The sequence below is a fragment of the Bufo bufo genome, chromosome 10 (assembly GCF_905171765.1).
Source record: "Bufo bufo chromosome 10, aBufBuf1.1, whole genome shotgun sequence".
Lineage (NCBI taxonomy): Eukaryota > Metazoa > Chordata > Amphibia > Anura > Bufonidae > Bufo > Bufo bufo.
The window spans coordinates 16,840,472-16,861,012 of NC_053398.1; the positions used below are offsets into that span (position 1 = coordinate 16,840,472).

General features: G+C 43.7%; 1 protein-coding gene across 1 annotated transcript in view; it reads right to left on the bottom strand.

Moving 5' to 3' along the window:
• The window catches only part of EHF (ETS homologous factor), a 53,837-nt gene extending 33,581 nt beyond the window's left edge, over window positions 1-20,256 (bottom strand). Inside the window, exon 1 of the mRNA XM_040410691.1 lies at window positions 20,035-20,256. The gene's annotated coding sequence lies outside the window, so the exon portion shown is untranslated. The remainder of the gene's footprint in view (window positions 1-20,034) is intronic.
• Between the last annotated feature and the right edge of the window lie 285 nt (window positions 20,257-20,541).

The window sequence follows — 20,541 nt, forward strand, 5'->3', positions numbered from 1 at the left end:
CCTCCAGAGAGCAGAGACACGTGGTGACACCTCGACGGTGTCCGGGGGGATCTAGCTTAGCATTGGGACCACCCTAAACCTGATCACTGCAATTGGTCATCAATATCTTAGCACTGCACAGCCCCTTTAACTCTCCAGATCCTCCCATAAACATGCATGTTTGGCTGCATGATTTATCTCACCAAGGCAGCTGAAATCCAACATGTCCAATCCTTATTTCCCCCCACATCTGCTCTTGGAAAAGAGCTAGGAGGCCCCATACCCATTAGACGGTCAACCAAACCTACTGAAATGAGTGGGCCTGGCCAATATCTAATGTGTTTAGCCAGCTTCAGCCTGTCTGATATTTATGTATATTGGCACGCCCTATTGACAAAGGGAATGATAACGTCCAGCTGTCAATTTCTTTAAACAGTACCAAGAGGAATAACAGAGGAATGGCACAATGCAGAGTTCTAAGGAAAGAAGCTCCATTATTGGTATAACATGATCAGGGCCGTCTTTAATATTGATTGGACCCTGGGCAAAAATTTACTTGGGCCCCCTGGATCCCGCCTTCCCACACCTTAGCAGGCAATCACGGCCTCCACCACAACACACACACAAAAAATCCACACACCTGGTAGAGTACAGTGAATGACTGTAAATCCTTCCAGTTCTGAAGACTCCAGCGGCTCAGGATCAGTGCTCGGAGCAGCTGGGCTCAGGCTGGAAGTGGGCACCGCTCTGCAGGAAGGAGACCAGGGCTCGGCTCACCCTAGTGTTACAGTGCACCCCAGCACCCCACAGTATGCAGTATAGCACCCTATAGTATACAGCACCACACTGTATGCAGTATAGCCCCCCACACTATACAGGCCCCCCCACACTATACAGCCCCCCCCCCCACACTATACAGGCCCCCCACACTATACAGGCCCCACACTATACAGCCCCCCACAGTATACAGGCCCCCACACAGTATACAGCCCCCCACACAGTATACAGCCCCCACACTATACAGCCCCCACAGACTATATAGGCCCCCCACACTATACAGGCCCCCACACTATACAGGCCCCTCCACAGTATACAGGCCCCCCACACAGTATACAGGCCCCCTACACAGTATACAGACCCACACAGTATAGAGCCCCCCACAATATACAGCCCCCCCCCACAGTATACAGCCCCCACACAGTATACAGACCCCCACAGTATACAGCCCCCACACAGTATACAGCACCCCACTATACAGTAGTTTACAGTATATTAGCATAACAGCCCCTGTCACCTTTTTCTGATGTAATCTTCACAAAAAAAAGCTCCACAGATAAGGTAAACTTCTCCTGCAACACTCCTGCTAGGACCTGTAATGACCTCATAGCCATGTGACCAGTAATATTGCTAGGTTACTGGTCACATGGTGATGATGTCATTAAGGTCCTAGATCACAGCTCTCACAGACACAGTACGCTGGCTGGAGTGCCGGCAGGCATGGCATGGCAGCACCCTCTGTGTAGCTGACAGCCTGACACCCGGGGCAGTGGCTAGCAGGGCTCAAGAGGCAGCTGCCTTGGGCCCCCCAGGAGCAACTGGGCCCGGGGCAGCTGCCCCTTTTGCCCCTTGGTAAAGACGGCCCTGTACATGATCATAGTTAACACCACAGCACATAGCGAGGGCGTTTTTGACTGCAGATACTGTTGGCAGCTAATGTGTTAAATCACTCATGTCTTCAGCTGGCATTGTGGTTTCTCCTGAAGGGGAGGAGGGGGTTATTCCTTTAGCACTGGGTCTGCCTATTTGAGTATTTGGTTTTCTCCCCCCTTATCTCCCCCCCCCCTCTTCTCCTGGTGCAGATTAGATGGTCTCTCCTGTCCCTCCCCCTAGAGTTAATAAATAGGAGGGCTTATCACATCGCGGTCTCTTTTCACCGCCACCTTCAACAGGATTTTTCACGCCCTCGCTCCCTTTGATTGTTTTTCTCTATGATGTTTTGTCTTACATATCTTTCTGTTACAGTTGTCATGGTTTAAGTCGCAGCTGGAGGTCGGTGGAAATACATTACTAAGACCGGAGGAGAAGGCGGACTTGCCCACTGTGGTTTCCGTGGGGCATATCGCTTCTCATACTCTTGGAAGTGGTTTCTGGTGATAAGAGTTTGGTGGTTTGGTGAAAAAGCAATGAAAAAATATAAATAAAGCTGTGACGGATCCTCACGCCACAAAACATGAGCCTCTGTAGTTATTTGGTTCAGGCGGGGAAGACATGTGTTAAGCGGTTGGGTTTTTAGTTATCTACAGTCATACAAGTATTTACCAAAACAAACATGCCAGGTTGTTTTGGCCAGGGATGCTACATTTTCCTGACGGCACACTGGGTGAACGTTGTGGAGGCCGGGAGCCAGTCGTACCTTGGGATGGCACAGGTGCTACCGACGCCAAGGATTGCAGGCCCTACTTCCATCAGGATTTCCGCCACCACCTACATTAGTGGCTGCAACCCCCTATTCTCCTCCACCTCCTCCTCCACTTACTTCCACCTCTGAATTCTCATCTTGCAGCACCAGTCAGCCATCAGTCAGCAGCTGGAAGCAGTGTAGCACCGCAGTGGGGAAGCGGCAACAGGCCGCGCTGAAACTAATTTGCTTAGGTGACAAACAGCACACGCCGCAGAGCTGTGGCAGGGGATAAGATACCAGACTGAGCTGGGGCTCTTGCCACTCAACCTACAACCAGGCATCGTTATGTCTGATAATGGCCTTGGAGCTCGGCAAACTCACACACATCCCATGCCTAGCCCACGTGTTCAACCTAGTGGTTCAGCGGTTTCTCAAAACCTACCCCAATTTGCCTGAGCTACTGGTGAAGGTGCGCCGCGTGTGTACCCATTTCCGAAAGTCATCTACAGCTGCCACCGGTCTGGCAACGCTGCAGCAGCGCTTGCAATTGCCAGCTCACCGACTGTTCTGCGACGTGAGCACGCGCTGGAACTCCACGTTCCACATGTTGGCCAGGCTTTGTGAGCAGCAGAGGGCAACATGGTTGTCGCCTTTCCAGTCAGCTTCCACTCTTCACAAGCGACGAGTGGGCATGGATGTCTGACCTCTGTGAGGTTTTACGCAACTTTGAGGAATCAACACAGATGGTGAGCGGCGATAACACTATTATCAGCGTAACCATCCCACTTCTGTGTCTAACGCTCGCTGCTCACAATGAAGGCGGACGCTTTGCATGTGGAAGAGGTGGAAATGGGGGAAGACAGTACACAGGGTGATAGCCAGGCCACCCTCAGTTCGTCTTCTCAGAGCGAATTGGATGATGATGAGGAGGAGAGGGAGGAGCAGGAGACAGTTGCCTCCACTACAGGGGGTAGAACCAATAGCAGGTTTATTCCATCTGTTCTGCGTGGATGGGCCGAAGAGGAGGAAGAGGATGAGGAGATTCAGAGTCATCCTCCTGACGAGGATGGCAAAGTCTTGTCTGTTGGGACTCTGGCACACATGGCTGACTTTATGTTAGGCTGCCTTTCCCGTGCCCCTTGTGTTATACGCATTTTGGCCAACACCGATTACTGGTTGCTCACCTTTCTCGACCCCCGCTACAAAGAGAACTTCTCATCTCTCATTCCTGTGGTGGAGAGGACTAGCAAAATGGTGCAATACTAGAAGGTCCTTGTGGAAAAATTGCTCCAAAAATTTCCATCTGACAACGCTGGTAGCAGAGTATGTAGTTCCTTGGGCAATCGAGGAGGGGAGACGAGGGGAACACACAGCAGTTCCAACAGAGGCAGGACAACACTCTCCAAGGCCTGGGACAGTTTTATGACACCCCGCCAGCACCCTCAACCTGATGCGCGGCCTAGTGTCACAAGGAGGGAAAAGTTTTGGAAGATGGTGAATGAATACGTCGCAGACCGTGTCAGTGTCCTCAATGATCCCTGTGTGCCTTACAACTATTGGGTGTCCACGCTGGACACGTGGCACAAACTGGCGCTCTACGCCTTAGAGGTGCTGGCCTGCCCTGGCGTCAGCCTTTTGTCAGATCGTGTATTTAGTGCTGCTGGGGGCATAATAACTAATAAGCGCATCCGCCTGTCAACTGAAAATGCTGAGAGGTTGACTCTTATCAAAATGAACAAGGCCTGGATTGCTCCTGACTTCTCTACTCCACCAGAGAAAAGCGGCTGAACATAAAGGCACTTTAAATGTGGCTTTTATGGTGTACTGCATACACTGTATTCCCATACACCCCTTCCACCACAAAAAAGGGTATATGGTTCAATCTTCCTTTTCTCGTCCTCCTCCTCCATCATATCAACAAGCTTATTAGGCTGCCCTCGCTCCTAATGTTTTAGAGGGTCAGCTCAGCAGCAGACCCTCACCCCTAATGTTTTAGAGGGTCACCAGCAGGCCCTCGTCCATAATCTTTTAGATGGTCAGATCAGCAGCAGGCCCTCGCCCCAAATGTTTTAAAGGGTCAGCTCAGCAGCAGACCCTCACCCCTAATTTTTTAGATGGTCAGATCAGCAGCAGACCCTCACAACTAATGTTTTAGATTGTCAGATCAGCAGCAGGCCTTGCCCTTAATGTTTTAGATGGTCAGCTCAGCAGCAGACCCTCACCCTTAATGTTTTAGAAGGTCAGATCAGCAGCAGACCCTCACCCCTAATGTTTTAGATGGTCATATCAGCAGCAGACCCTCACCCCTAATTTTTTATATGGTCAGCTCAGCAGCAGACCCTCAGCCCTAATTTTTTAGATGGTCAGATCAGCAGCAGGGCTTCACCCCTAATGTTTTAGAGGGTCACCAGCAGGCCCTTCCTCCTAATGTTTTTGAGGGTCACCAGCAGGCCATCAATCATAATTTTTCAAGGGTATGTATGATGCCCTACTTTATGTGATATACAGGTTGTATCGGAGTGCCTCTTCCTTGTAATTTTTGGCAGCACTTGCACTTTATATACAGTAAATATACAGGAAAGAATGTTTCCTAACAATTTTTCCTCTAAAATCGATTTTATCTTCGTGCGTATTATTGTCAGTCTGTAAAAGTGGCGTGCTACTCGGACAACATCGTTCCCAGCAGTGACCTGGGAGTCCAAGATGCATCCAGACATCCTCCCCATGCTGTTCCCGAACCATTTCAGTGGCGTTTCCATCAATTTCTGACCTTTTACTATGAATCAGACACCCTCCCCTCTTCAGAGCAGGGGGTGCCTGGTTTTATGCTCGGGTTCTTCCATTGACTTCCATTGTAGAGCACCCGAGCATCCCAAAGTGTTCTACTTGAGCACCCGAGCACTTTGGTGCTCGATCAACACTAGATATAACCTGTCAGGTGAACATTGTAAAAAAAAACGAAAAATAAAAACTGTGCCACAACAGCCATTTTTTGGTTAGCTCGCCTCACAAAAAGCGTAATATCGAGCGATCAAAAATCATATGTACCCCAAAATAGTACCAATAAGGGTCCATTCACACGTCCGTAATTTGGGTCCGCATTTGTAATTTGCGGACCCATTCACTTTCAATGGGGCTGGAACGGATGCGAATCCGCATTTTCGGGATGCGAATCCGCATTTTCGGGATCCGCATCTGCATTTTCTGGATCCGCAACCGTTTTTCGAGATCCATTTTTTCTGGATCCGTAATTCCGTTCCTGAAAAAAAAAGAACATGTCCTATTCTTGTCCGCAATTGCAGACCAGAAAAGGCATTTTCTATTATAGTGTCTGTGATGTGCAGTCTGCAAATTGCGGATCGCACATTGCAGGTGTCCGTGTTTTGCGGATCCGCAATTTGCAGATCTGTAAAACACTTACGGACGTGTGAATGGACCCTAAATCTGTCATCTTATCGTAATTTCCAAAATGGTGTTACTTTTTGGGAGTTTCTACTGTAGGGTCCATCAGGGGGGCTTCAAATGTGACGTGGAAAAATGTCAAAAAAGTGACATTTTGAAAATTTCATCTCCATTTTTCTTTAATTCTTGTGGAACACCTAAAGGGTTAACAAGGTTTATAAAAATCAGTTTTGAATAACTTGAGGGGTGTAGTTTCTAAAATAGGGTCATTTATGGGGGGTTTCTACTATGTAAGCCCCACAAAGTGACTTCCGAACTGAACTGGTCCTTAAAAAAGTGACATTTACAAAATGAGGCCAACATAAAGTGGACATATGGGAAATGTAAAGTAATAACTATTTTATGAGGTATCATTATTTGCCTTAAAAGCAGAGATATTCAAATTTTGAAAATGGCAAATTTTTCCCAATTTTTTATAAATTTGGGATTTGTTTCTTTTATACATAAAGGTGAAATATATCTACTAAAATTTACCAGTGTCATGAAGTACAATGTGTCCCGAGAAAACAATCTCAGAATGGCTTGGATAAATAATGGCTGTGTCCTCAAGTGTTAAAGAAATTAAATCTGAGCTCTGACTGGTTGCTGATCGCAACCAATCAGAGTTCAATTTTCATTTTTCCAGAGCAGTTTAAGAAATGAAAGCTGAGCTCTGATTGGTTGCTATGGGCAACCAAGTCTTTCTTACTGCTGGACAGTTGAGGCCTACTCTGTAAGCGAGTGCTTCCCAGGCCTGGTTCTGAGGGCCCCTGAGAATTTGGTCAGGGGTTCCTCAAAAAACAGCAAGAGCTGTCACCAATGTGGTTGCGGTAGTTGTAGGTCTCCTCCATGTGGAGGAAACTTTTGTCAGGGGTTACTCTATTGTAAAAGATTGGAAAATGCTGTTATAAGAAAACGGTCATTCAATAAATTAATACGCAGTTTCAGCACAAATCAGCCATAGCTGCTATTTACGGTCAAAATGGCTATCGCTTGAAAGATTCACACAGTCATCCATAATGGCAGACAGCAGACCTTCATCTGCCAAAAATGTGATATTCCAGGTTTATCACGCTCAAGGACCAGGGAATAATTTTTTTAATGTTGCTGATGGGATGGCACAAACCATACGAATGATCCCACAGATGAGTGATCAGCCAGTCATTGCCTCATGTGTATGGCCATCTTTAGCCTTAAAGGGGTACTCCAGTTAGATTAAGTTATCCCCTATCCACAAGATAGGGGATAACTATTAGATTCGTGGGGGTCCTACCACTAGGACCTCCACCAATCATGAGAATGGGGTCCCCATACCCCATGCAGCCCCTCTGAAATGAATAGAGTGGCTAGTCGTACATACGCGTGGCCACTCCCTCCATTTCTATGGGAGCTCTAGAGATAGCCGAGCGCTGTACTCGGCTATCTCCGGAAATCCCATAGAAATGAATGGAGCTGCCACATCCATGTGCGACCAGCTGCACCGCTCATTTCAGGAGGGCTACAGGGGGTATAGGGACCACATTCTCATGATTGCTGGAGGTACCAGCAGTAGGACTCCCGCCGATATAATAGTTATTGCCGATGTAATAGTTACCCCCTATCCTGTGGAATTTTTGAAGGCTATCTCAGGTTCCCAGAGTACTAGAAAGTGTTATGTCCACAACACGATTTCCTGTCTGGCTGCGGCTGAAAAAAAGAGTGTTTCGTCACTCTCCGTCTGTTCTTAGGTTCTTCATTCAGTAGGCTCAAATTCTGTCCCTTGTGTCCTGGTAGTAATTTCCACATTGCACACATCATTGCTTCCTCTAGGAATCCCCCTCTGCATGTGCTTGACGAGACTTCGCCGGCTCTTCAGAAATCACCTACCTTTCATACATCATATTGGTCAGTGCACCCTCTTATCTTTTTGGAGATAGCCTGAAGGGTCTCAATGTATAGAACGTGCCAGTCACTTGATGAGTGGGGGTTAGGAACTTTTGTTTCAGATAAAAGAATAGCACCAAATCAAGACCCAACGGACACCATCATAAGTCACTTGGTTTTCTCAGGTCGCCGCCAGTGTCCATCATGCAATGGATCCAGCAGAGCATTGTGCATTTCTTTTTCTTTCTTTTTTTTTTCATTTATCCATTTAATCTCTATTTAGATATGAACAGAGCCTGAAAGCTTTTGAGAAGGAACAACAGGGAGATTCTAAAAAGTGACGTATGAAGCAGTACACATAATTTTTATGTTATGCCCCACGCATTTACATAGGGCATACCCATAATTTGACCATTTGAATCACACATAGTGCATATGTCCCCCTTCATCACATCCCAAAATGAATACAGACCCCAGACCAGCCACCTAAATACAGATCCCAAACCCCATGAAGTAATTCAGACCTTAGACTCCTTAATATAACACAGACCACAACCCTAACACAAATACAGACGACAGTCAAGAGCCTCAAAATAATGTACACCCCAGACCAGACTCTCCCAAACTAATACAGACCAGAGGCACCTCTTCTGAAGCGGTACGCACAGTGTTGCACACAGTTTTTATCTTATGCCCCTCCTATTTACATAGAGCATACCCATAAATACATAGAGTGTACCCATACCAAAAAATAGCACAAATGACCCCCTTTATCCCATCCCAAAATTAATACAGACCCCAGACTAGATCACCTAAATATAGAACCCAAACCCCATAAGATAGTACAGACCCCAGACCAGATCCCTAAAACAAATATAGACCACAGCCAAGAGCCTCAAACTAATGTATACCCCAGACCAGACTCTCTCAAACTAATACAGACCCCAGACTTGAGGCACTTCTGCTCATTAATACTGACATATGAAGCGGTACGCACAGTGTGTTGCACACAGTTTTTATCTTATGCCCCTTCTATTTACATAGAGCATACCTATAAATACATAGAGTGTACCCATACCCAAAAATAGCAAAAATGACCCCCTTCATCCCATCCCAAAATTAATACAGACCCCAGACTAGATCACCTAAATATAGAATCCGAACCCCATAAAATAGTACAGACCCCAGACCAGATCCCTAAAACAAATATAGACCACAGCCAAGAGCCTCAAACTAATGTATACCCCAGACCAAACTCTCCCAAACTAATACAGACCCCAGACTTGAGGCACTTCTCCTCATTAATACTGACATATGAAGCGGTACGCACAGTGTGTTGCACACAGTTTTTATCTTATGCCCCTTCTATTTACATAGAGCATACCCATAAATTCATAGAGCATACCCATAATTTACACATTTGGATCAAAAATAGCACAAATGACCCCCTTCATCACATCCCAAAATTAATACAGACCCCAGACTAGATCACCTAACTATAGAACCCAAACCCCATAAAATAGTACAGACCCCAGACCAGATCCCTAAAACAAATATAGACCACAACCAAGAGCCTCAAACTAATGTATACCCCAGACCAGACTCTCCCAAACTAATACAGACCCCAGACTTGAGGCACCTCTGCTCATTAATACTGACAAATGAAGCGGTACGCACAGTGTGTTGCACAAAATTTTTATCTTATGCCCCCCTCCGCCCATTTATATAGGACATACCCATAATTTACACAATGGGTGACAAATAGTTCATATGACCCCCTTATTACATCCTGAAATGATAAATCCCCAGACTAGATCACCTAAATATAGACCCCAAACCCCATAAAATAATACAGACCCCAGACCAGAGGCTCAAACTAATGTACACAACCCAGACCAGACCCCCCCCAAACTAATACAGATCCCAGACCAGACTCACCTCTCATCATTAACACTAACGTATAAAGCAGTGCGCAGTTTGTTGTGCAAAATTTTTAATTATTTACACATTTGAATCACACATAGTGCATATGACCCCCTTCATCCCATCCCAAAATGAACGCAGACCCCAGACCAGACCATCTAAATACAGAACCCAAACCACGTAAAATAATACAGAGCTTATACTCCTTAGAATAATACTTGCCCCAGACCAGACCCCTAAAACTAACACAGACCCTACTAGAGGCTCAAACTAATGTACACAGACCAGACCCCCTCTCCCTCCCAAATTAATATAGACCCCAGACCAGACTCATCTCTCTGAATAATACTGAGTTATGAAGTGGTACACAGTGTCTTATACAAAAATTTTATCTTATGCTCCTCTCATTTCGTACGGCATACCCATAATTTACGCATTTGAATCACACATAGTGCATATCTCTCCCTTCATCACATCCCAAAATGAATACAGACCCCAGACCGGACCACCTAAATACAGAACTAATACAGACCTTAGGCTCCCTAAAATATTACAGATGCCAGACAAAATGTCTAAAAGTGATACAGACCCCGGCCTGGAGACCTGAGACCATAATACACCTAAAACTAATATAGCCCCCAGACCAGACTCCCCTCTCCTCTATACTACTGCTTGCAGAAGACTGCAGGAATGAAGAGAGGTGAGCATTTATAGAGGATGCTTCGAGGGTTTTTGCAAAACTTGGTTTACACACTTTCTTCCACGGGTTGTGCCACTATAGTCAACAGGTCATGCCAGGTATTGCAGCTTAGATTAGCCCCATCCAAACGATGCATCTAACATTTATCTTGCCATAGGTGATATTTTGGATTACATTGTGTCTGTTACAAAGCAGTCTGGGCAGAGAGGTTCAGTGGCACCTGTGCAGCCAGCGTTTATCAAGGCATTGTTATCGGGCTCACTCAACAGGTCTCCTCCTACCTTAATCCAACTATCATGATTCTACTTAATGGTGAATTTCAAAACCTGAGGATTAATCAGTAACGCCAAGCAAACACTCAACTCTTTAAAAAGAACATTCACACCTAAAGATGAGGTCATAGACTTACAAATAGTCTGCTTGTCCTGCTACTGTAAACAATGGCGCCGAAACTCTATAAACGCTAATAACCTATAAAACATAAAATGACCCCCACATAAAGCCTACTCCACGGCTGCTGCTTGAGTAATCCCATAATGAACACAGAAGTGATTAGTCTGAGGATCCGAATATGCAGGTTTATACAGAGTAAATACAGGATTATATAGGGTGAGTAGAGGGTTAAATAGGGTGGGTATAGGGTTACATACGGTGAGCATGGGGTTCTATAGGGTGAGTATAGGGTTATATAGGGTAATTTTGGTCATAAGGTCAGGCCAGTACATTCTACAAAGCCATAGTAAAGATTACAATGTATTGACTCAAAAACTTTATCAAAGCGTAAGATAACTTTGCTATCTATTTGCTATCTCTATCTATTACTTTTCCTGTACTGGACCTGAGTTACATCCTGTATTATACTCCAGAGTTGCACTCAGTATTCTGCTGGTGCAGTCACTGTGTACATACATTACATTACATATCCTGTACTGATCCTCAGTTAGGTCCTATATTATACTCCAAAGCTGCACTCACTATTCTGCTGGTGGAGACACTGTGTACATACATTACATTACTTATCCTGTACTGATCCTCAGTTACGTCCTATATTATACTCCAGAGCTGCACTCACTATTCTGCTGGTGCAGTCACTGTGTACATACATTACATTACTTATCCTGTACTGATCCTGAGTTACATCCTGTATTATACTCCAAAGCTGCACTCACTATTCTGCTGGTGGAGTCACTGTGTACATACATTACATTACTTATCCTGTACTGATCCTGAGTTACATCCTGTATTATACTCCAGAGCTGCACTCACTATTCTGCTGGTGCAGTCACTGTGTACATACATTACATTACTTATCCTGTACTGATCCTCAGTTACGTCCTATATTATACTCCAGAGCTGCACTCACTATTCTGCTGGTGCAGTCACTGTGTACATACATTACATTACTTATCCTGTACTGATCCTGAGTTACATCCTGTATTATACTCCAGAGCTGCACTCACGATTCTGCTGGTGCAGTCACTGTGTACATACATTACATTACTTATCCTGTACTGATCCTGAGTTACATCCTGTATTATACTCCAGAGCTGCACTCACTATTCTGCTGGTGGAGTCACTGTGTACATACATTACATTACTTATCCTGTACTGATCCTGAGTTACATCCTGTATTATACTCCAGAGCTACACTCACTATTCTGCTGGTGCAGTCACTGTGTACATACATTACATTACTTATCCTGTACTGATCCTGAGTTACATCCTGTATTATACTCCAGAGCTGCACTCACTATTCTGCTGGTGCAGTCACTGTGTACATACATTACATTACTCATCCTGTACTGATCCTGAGTTACATCCTATATTATACACCAGAGCTGCACTCACTATTCTGCTGTCAGTAGGCATCTGGACAGAAACATCACTAACAGCTTAGCGGAGTGCCTGTCATGCAGGGGGCAGTTAAGGCTAGGTCTACACGACGACATTTGTCGCGCGACATTTTGTTGCACCAATGTCGCGCGACAATTTTTATAATGGCAGTCTATGGTGTCGCACTGCAACATGCAACATGCTGCGACTGCGACGCAACAGTCTCAGAAAATCCCTCGAGATGGATTTTTCTGCGACTGTTGCGTCACAGTCGCAGCATGTCGCATGTTGCAGTGCGACACCATAGACTGCCATTATAAAAATTGTCGCGCGACATTTTGTTGCACCAAATGTCGTCGTGTAGACCTAGCCTAAGGCACATTTACATGGTCCGACCGAGCAGGCAATTATAGGGGAAGGAACCGTTCCTTCCTGATAACTTCATGCTCGTCAGTGGAGGTGAGGAGCTGCATTTACCCACAGCGATCACTTCCACTGTAAGGTTACTACCATCGTTCATCCTCATACAGATTCATTGTTTCTGAGCAGCAGATACCTTTTTACACAGCATGATCTGCTGCCCAGGAATGATGATTGATTGATTGCTCGATTAGCTTCTCCATCAGATTAGGCTATGTTCGCACCTGCATTTCTCCTTCCATCAGAGTTTTCTTTCCTGGGGTTTCTGTAATTTTTGACAGCAAGAAGAGTGCAGCAGAAACTCAACAGACCTCTCTGAAAGTCAATGGTTCCTCAGTGTCGACATTTGGATCCTTCATGTGTTAGAAACAGAAGCCAAGAGGCAAATGTGACCAGAACCAATAACTGTGTTATTGAGGCCTTCTGAAAGCTCCTCAAACCTGAATGAAAAAAATTAACTTGAGTGTGAACAGAGCCTAGAGATGGCATTGCCCAGAATTTCCAGTCCAAGTTCTGTCCAGACATGGCTCATTCACCCCATGCAAGTGGCTGCTGGCCAGGGTAGGAGCTACTGTATATCGTTGACTCTTCAATTAGGGGTGAATTGATTTCATAGAACCTGTTCTCTGTTGCCTTGTACATAGTGGACATTACACTACTTTCTTCGCGTTGTAGTCACAACTTTGCCTTCAAGTAAAAGCCCCACCAGAAGCTGCTGAACCTGAGAAGGTAACTCTATTGGAAAGGTCTTTCTCTCACTGCCCTGAGAGCTTGGCTCCAGCCGTGATCATTCTTGCGCATGGCCCAATGGTGTCCCAGGAATCTTCCAACAAGCATAGTTGAAAAACTAGATGAATAAATCATCCATATCATTGATATCGTGCCACTGAGAAACTGAAGACCCAACAGAGAAGACAATCAGATGGTGGTCTCCTAGCTGAGGTTCTCCAGCTCTTCCAAAACCACCCCTCTCAACCTTTTGGGGCTTTCTAATTTCACAAGAGCTAGAAAACCACTGACACTGCAGCCAAAGAGCAGTAGACTCTAGTCCAGGTTCAATGAGACACTTACTGTTGACTTTTTTTTGTATCTGGGGCGTAAATGTAACATGAGCCTAAAACAGTCAAACCAAAGAGTACCTGATCTTATGTTTCATAAGTACTGTATATAATAGCCTCCTATTCCCTAGAAATGTATTAGCGATATCTGGTCCAAGTGTATGAGGTTTGAGGTCTGGGGAACCTGCCAAAGGATATGGTCTAGGTTGAAAATGAAGAAAAAAGAACCAGGACTCTTGCCAGTACAAACAAAGTCCAGTGGGAAGAGCAACTTTTCTTATGTGCTCCTACTAAAATCGAGGACTTGTGGGATTCAAAACACTCATCTGAGATGGAACAAATATCTATAAGGGAAGTTGCTGGCAAAATCTTGGCATGGACACAGGGAAAAGATTCCACCAGTGGCCACGTGGTGTCTGCCTCTCATTGTTTTCAATGGAAGGCAGCACTTCTGTTCACGGACTGGCGATTTAAAGCTGCAACCATGCCACATTGGTGTGGCGTGAAGACAGCTGCTGCTTGAAGCCATGGCAGGTGTCCTCTTGCCGTGTGCAAGAGGCCTTAGGCCTCTTTCACACGACCGTTTTTTTTTCCGTTTTGCGGGCCGTTTTTTGCGTTCCGTATACGGTCCGTATATGGAACCATTCATTTCAATGGTTCCGCAAAAAAAACGGAATGTACTCCGTATGCATTCCGTTTCCGTATTTCCGTTTTTCCGTTCCGTTGAAAGATAGAACATGTCCTATATTTGGCCGCAAATCACGTTCCGTGGCTCCATTAAAGTCTATGGGTCCGCAAAAAAACGGAATGCATACGGAAATGCATCCGTATGTATTCCGTATCCGTTCCGTTTTTTGCGGAACCATCTATTGAAAATGTTATGCCCAGCCCAATTTTTTCTATGAAATTACTGTATACTGTATTTGCCATACGGAAAAACAGAACGCAAAAACGGAACGGAAACACAACGGAAACAAAAAACGGAACAACGGATCCGTTTAAAACAGACCGCAAAACACTGAAAAAGCCATACTGTCGTGTGAAAGAGGCCTTAGACAGAAGATCCTTCGTAATTGTCCACTCACAATCCTTCGTGGTATCATCAATCAAAATATTAAAGACATGGCTGAAACATTTTTCTAAGGCCTCATGCACACGACCGTGTCGTTTTTTGCGGTCCGCAAACCACGGATCCGTAAAAAACAGAAGCCGCCCGTGTTGCTTTCCGCGATTTGCAGAACGGAACGGGCGCCGGCAATATAAATGCCATGTTATATTTTTTTTGCGGGGCCGCAGAACGGAGCCACGGATGCGGACAGCACACGGAGTGCTGTCAGCATCTTTATTTGCGGCCCCATTGAAGTGAATGGGTCCGCATCCGAGCCGCCAAAAACGGCGGCTCGGATGCGGACCCAAACAACGGCCGTGTGCATGAGGCCTAACTACGAGTGACCAGATCAGATCGTTTTGACATCAGAAATGTAGGGATTCTGGTTCTTGGTCTTAGCAGGCTAAATATTTACATTCTGATCATTTAGAGGGATTGTTCAGGATTCCAAAAACAGGAACAGCGCCGCACCAGTCCGCAGGTTGTGTGCGGTACTGTAGCTGAGCACCATTCAACTCAGCGGATCTGAGCTGCAATAGCACACAACTCATGGACAGGTAAAGTGCTTTTCTAATCCTGTGCAACCCCTTCACCCCATTACTTTACTGGTGGGCAGGTTGGGCTTTCAGTGTCACTCCATCACATGCGCCCGTCAGGTCGGAGTACACCTTTAAGTCTGAGCGTTGCTTTATTTAATCACCTATCATTGTTTATATAGGTGTTATACTCAGCGGCTAATCTCAACATATTTGCTTTGTGTTGTCCGAGTCCAAGTCACCTACCAACCAGTCGTCGGTTTCTATGTCAAAGGGTAATTCCCATCTGGACATTTATGGCGTATCCTGTGCACCCCTGCTCAGCACTACATATGACGATGTAGCAGAGCTGAGTCTGCCATTTGGATCCCTGTAACATGTAATTGTTGCATCGTGATTCAACTCGTTCCAATATCACATCGTGCGACCTGCGGCTTTCACTGCTGCTGTGTTATCTTAAAGGGGAATCCCCTTAAAATATTCCCACCACCTCCCCCAAGCTGGACGATGGCAGGGATTTCACGTCCTAGATCCACGATGATCAAATATAATTGCAGGGGGAAACCTTGAGTTTCTATAGCTTGATGCAGCTTCAACTGACTCATAATACAGGGAGTTCTGTGCAAGGTACTTCAGAAGGAGTTGTCTAAAAGAGTCCTAAAAAGCTTAAAGGGGTTGTTCAGGATGGCTGCTTTCTTCCACGGATTGTGTCTGGTATTGCAGCTCAATGCAGCTGAGGTGAATGGAGCTGGGCTGTAATACCACACATGACCTGTGGACAGGTGTGGCGCTCTTTCTGAAAGAAGGCACAAAGTCTAGAAAATAACATTACAGAAGTTGAGATTTTTTTTTTATGTGGATTCCTATTAAAAAAATCAACACTAATTTCTCTGTATCAAAAAATGACACCAAAAAGGTAAAAAAAAAATACTTTTTTGTTAATTTTTTTCATTTTTATGGAATTATTCTTCTCCGTAATGCGGACAAGAATAGGACATTTTTTTTTTTGTGGAACGGAAATACGGACATACGGAAACGGAATTCACACGGAGTCCCTTCCGTTTTTTTTTTTGTGTACCCATTGAAATAAATGGTTCCGTATACGGTCCGCAAAAAAAAAAAAAAAAATATGTTCATGAGCAAGAGGCCTACATCTGCACTCTGCAACAAAAAAAATATATAATCTTCACTTCCCTTAAAAAAAAACTAAAAAAACATGTCAAATGGATGTCAGCTATACTCATGGATCCGTCTCAGAAATATATACAGATGCTTCCTAATTTTTGCACTTAAAAATAAGGGAAAAAGTCTGGTAAACCCTTTATATGATTTCCCATCTACACTTTACAACTTATTTTAAAAACAAAAGTTAAGCTAAATAATAAAGTAGAAATAATAATAAATAATAATGAAAAATAATAATCTAATAAAAAATATAAAATAATCTAATAAATTATAATAATAATAATAATAATAATAATAATAATAATCTAATAATAATAAAAAGTAATAATCTAATAAATAATAATATAACAACAATAATAAAAATTAATCAAATTAACAATAATCTAATACATAATAATCAATAATATAATTTTAATAATAAAAATTATAATCTAGTAATAGGATACAGAATAAGGGCTCATGCACAGAAAGGTTGTTTTTGTCTGCATCCAATCTTCATATTTTGCAGGTTGTATGTGAACCTGGAATTTTTTAATTTTATTCTTGGGATGTTGGATCGCTTCCGCAGCCACAGGCACCCATCACATTTACTCTGCAGTGCTGCTCACAACACTTGGACTTTATTCAATAGATATGAGATAGATAGATATGAGATAGATAGATATGAGATAGATAGATATGAGATAGATACAGCCAGGTCCATAAATATTGGGACATCGACACAATTCTAACATTTTTGGCTCTATACACCACCACAATGGATTTGAAATGAAACAAACAAGATGTGCTTTACCTGCAGACTGTCAGCTTTAATTTGAGGGTATTTACATCCAAATCAGGTGAACGGTGCAGGAATTACAACAGTTTGCAGATGTGCCTCCCACTTGTTAAGAAACCAAAAGTAATGGGACAATTGGCTTCTCAGCTGTTCCATGGCCAGGTGTGTGTTATTCCCTCATTATCCCAATTACAATGAGCAGATAAAAGGCCCAGAGGTCATTTCACGTCTGCTATTTGCATTTGGAATCTGTTGCTGTCAACTCTCAAGATGAGATCCAAAGAGCGATCAGTGAAGCAAGCCATCATTAGGCTGAAAAAACACAACAAACCCATCAGAGAAATAGCAAACACATTAGGCCTGGCCAAAACAACTGTTTGGAACATTCTTAAAAAGAAGGAACGCACCGGTGAGCTCAGCAACACCAAAAGACCCGGAAGACCACGGAAAACAACTGTGGTGGATGGCCGAAGAATTCTTTCCCTGGTGAAGAAAACACCCTTCAGTTGGCCGGATCAAGAACACTCTCCAGGAGGTAGGTGTATGTGTGTCAAAGTCAACAATCAAGAGAAGACTTCACCAGAGTGAATACAGAGGGTTCACCACAAGATGTAAACCATTGGTGAGCCTCAAAACCAGGAAGGCCAGATTAGAGTTTGCCAAATGACATCTAAAAAAGCCTTCACAGTTCTGGAACAACATCCTTTGGACAGATGAGACCACGATCAACTTGTACCAGAGTGATGGGAAGAGAAGAGTATGGAGAAGTAAAGGAGCTGCTCATGATCCCAAGCATGCCACCTCATCAGTGAAGCCTGGTGGTGGTAGTGTCATGGCGTGGGCATGTATGGCTGCCAATGGAACTGGTTCTCTTGTATTTATTGATGATGTGACTGCTGACAAAATCAGCAGGATGAATTCTGAAGTGTTTCGGGCAATATTATCTGCTCATATTCAGCCAAATGCTTCAGAACTCATTGGACGGCGCTTCACAGTGCAGATGGACAATGACCCAAAGCATACTGCAAAAGCAACCAAAGAGTTTAAGGGAAAGAAGTGGAATGTTCTGCAATGGCCAAGTCAATCACCGGACCTGAATCCGATTGAGCTGCATTTCACTTGCTGAAGACAAAACTGAAGAAGAAATGCCCCAAGAACAAGCAGGAACTGAAGACAGTTGCAGTAGAGGCCTGGCCGAGCATCACCAGGGATGAAACCCAGCGTCTGGTGATGTCTATGCGTTCCAGACTTCAGACTGTAATTGACTGCAAAGGATTTGCAACCAAGTATTAAAAAGTGAAAGTTTGATTTATGATTATTATTCTGTCCCATTACTTTTGGTCCCTTAACAAGTGGGAGGCACATATGGAAACTGTTGTAATTCCTGCACCGTTCACCTGATTTGGATGTAAATTCCCTCAAATTACAGCTGACAGTCTGCAGGTAAAGCACATCTTGTTCGTTTCAAATCCATTGTGGTGGTGAATAGAGCCAAACATGTTAGAATTGTGTTGATGTCCCAATATTTATGGACCTGACTGTAGATAGATAGATAGATAGATAGATAGATAGATAGATAGATAGATAGATAGATAGATAGATAATAGATAGATAATAGATAGATAGATATGAGATAGATAATAGATAGATAGATAATAGATAGATAGATATGAGATAGATAATAGATAGATAGATAGATGATAGATAGATAGATAGATAGATAGATAGATAGATAGATAGATAATAGATAATAGATAGATAGATAGATAGATAGATAATAGATAAATAGATAATAGATAGATAATAGATTGATAATAGATAGATAGATAGATAGATAGATAGATATTAGATAGATAAATAGATAATAGATAGATAATAGATTGATAATAGATAGATAGATAGATAGATAGATAGATAGATATTAGATAGATAGATAGATAGATAGATGGATAGATAGATAGATAGATAATAGATAGATAATAGATAGATAGATAATAGATACACGGCGCTCCTTCAGGATACAATATTTCCAGCATACCCTGGTCTTTTCTGACCCATCGTAAGTTGAAACTAGACTCCACATACAATGTCTCAGCCTCAGATCCAACCAATCAAAGCCGTATTAGTTACTAGTTAGCAGCTATTCCTGACTGTTATATGTAAGGACTTGTCTTATCTGTCCTAGTTATCTGCTTATTTTTCTTAAACCTTCATTTTCTCTTATCTTGGATGACATTTTGGAGCTTTGGAACCGATTACTCGATTTACAATGGTTTCCACATACAATGGTCGTCCTGGAACCAATTAATATAGTAACTTGAGGGACCATTGTACAAACAGATGTAGTAGTAATTAGTTTGCAATTTGTCAAAACGCATACAATTGTTTCTGGCTTTACATAGGACTGCCAGTAAACCTAATCCATTGTTGTCTTTACAAGGACCCTTATTTTTCACTTAACAATTTCAGAAGCAGCGGTACTGAGTCTGTACTGAGTAAAATCCCAATGTGTTATCGCCCCACAATGAATTGAATGACAAACCCAGCTCTGCTGCTCGTATCTGTATACTGTGTGTAGTAGTATTGGGTTTGGCATGTCTTAAGGCGATATCACTCTGTGTTATCTGTGGTTTGCAGGTAAATATACTACATTATTCTGAATTATTAATATTATGTTATACTGAATTACTCACATTGTTACTATTACGGTGCCCTGGAGTAACAGCTTCAGCTCTGCTACATTTCTGTATTTTAGAAGATGCGGTTTCTAGATTATAACATTTGCAGAGTGGCAAAGAGCAGTACTTACCTGCCCGCAGGTGTGTATTGAGTGTCATCCACAGGTAGCCCAGGCACTGTCACACCTGCCACAGGCAGACAGAATAGCACCACACACGCACACACGCTGACACTACTACCGCACACACACGCGCTGACACTACTACCGCACACACACACGCTGACACTACTACCGCACAGACACACTTTGCATTGTTAAATATTTGTGCCAGACGCGCAGCAGCGAGGAGAAATCAGCCAATCAGGGTTTTTCCCGGTGTCACTTCCTTTTATATATCACTTGGTCATAGTAGAATAAAATACACGCACAACCATGTGCACTTGGCACCTGAAAGTGACACAAACAGGTTTGACTGGTGTCTGGGTAAAGTAACTGTGGAGGGGAAGAGGAGGGGACGACGTGGGCAGCGAGCGGGAGGGAGGGGGGAGCGCAACTTTCTGGCAAACTTTAGATTTACTCGCCTATGAAAGATCCTATATCTACAGAGATGCAGCATTCATGAGGACCTCCCAACTC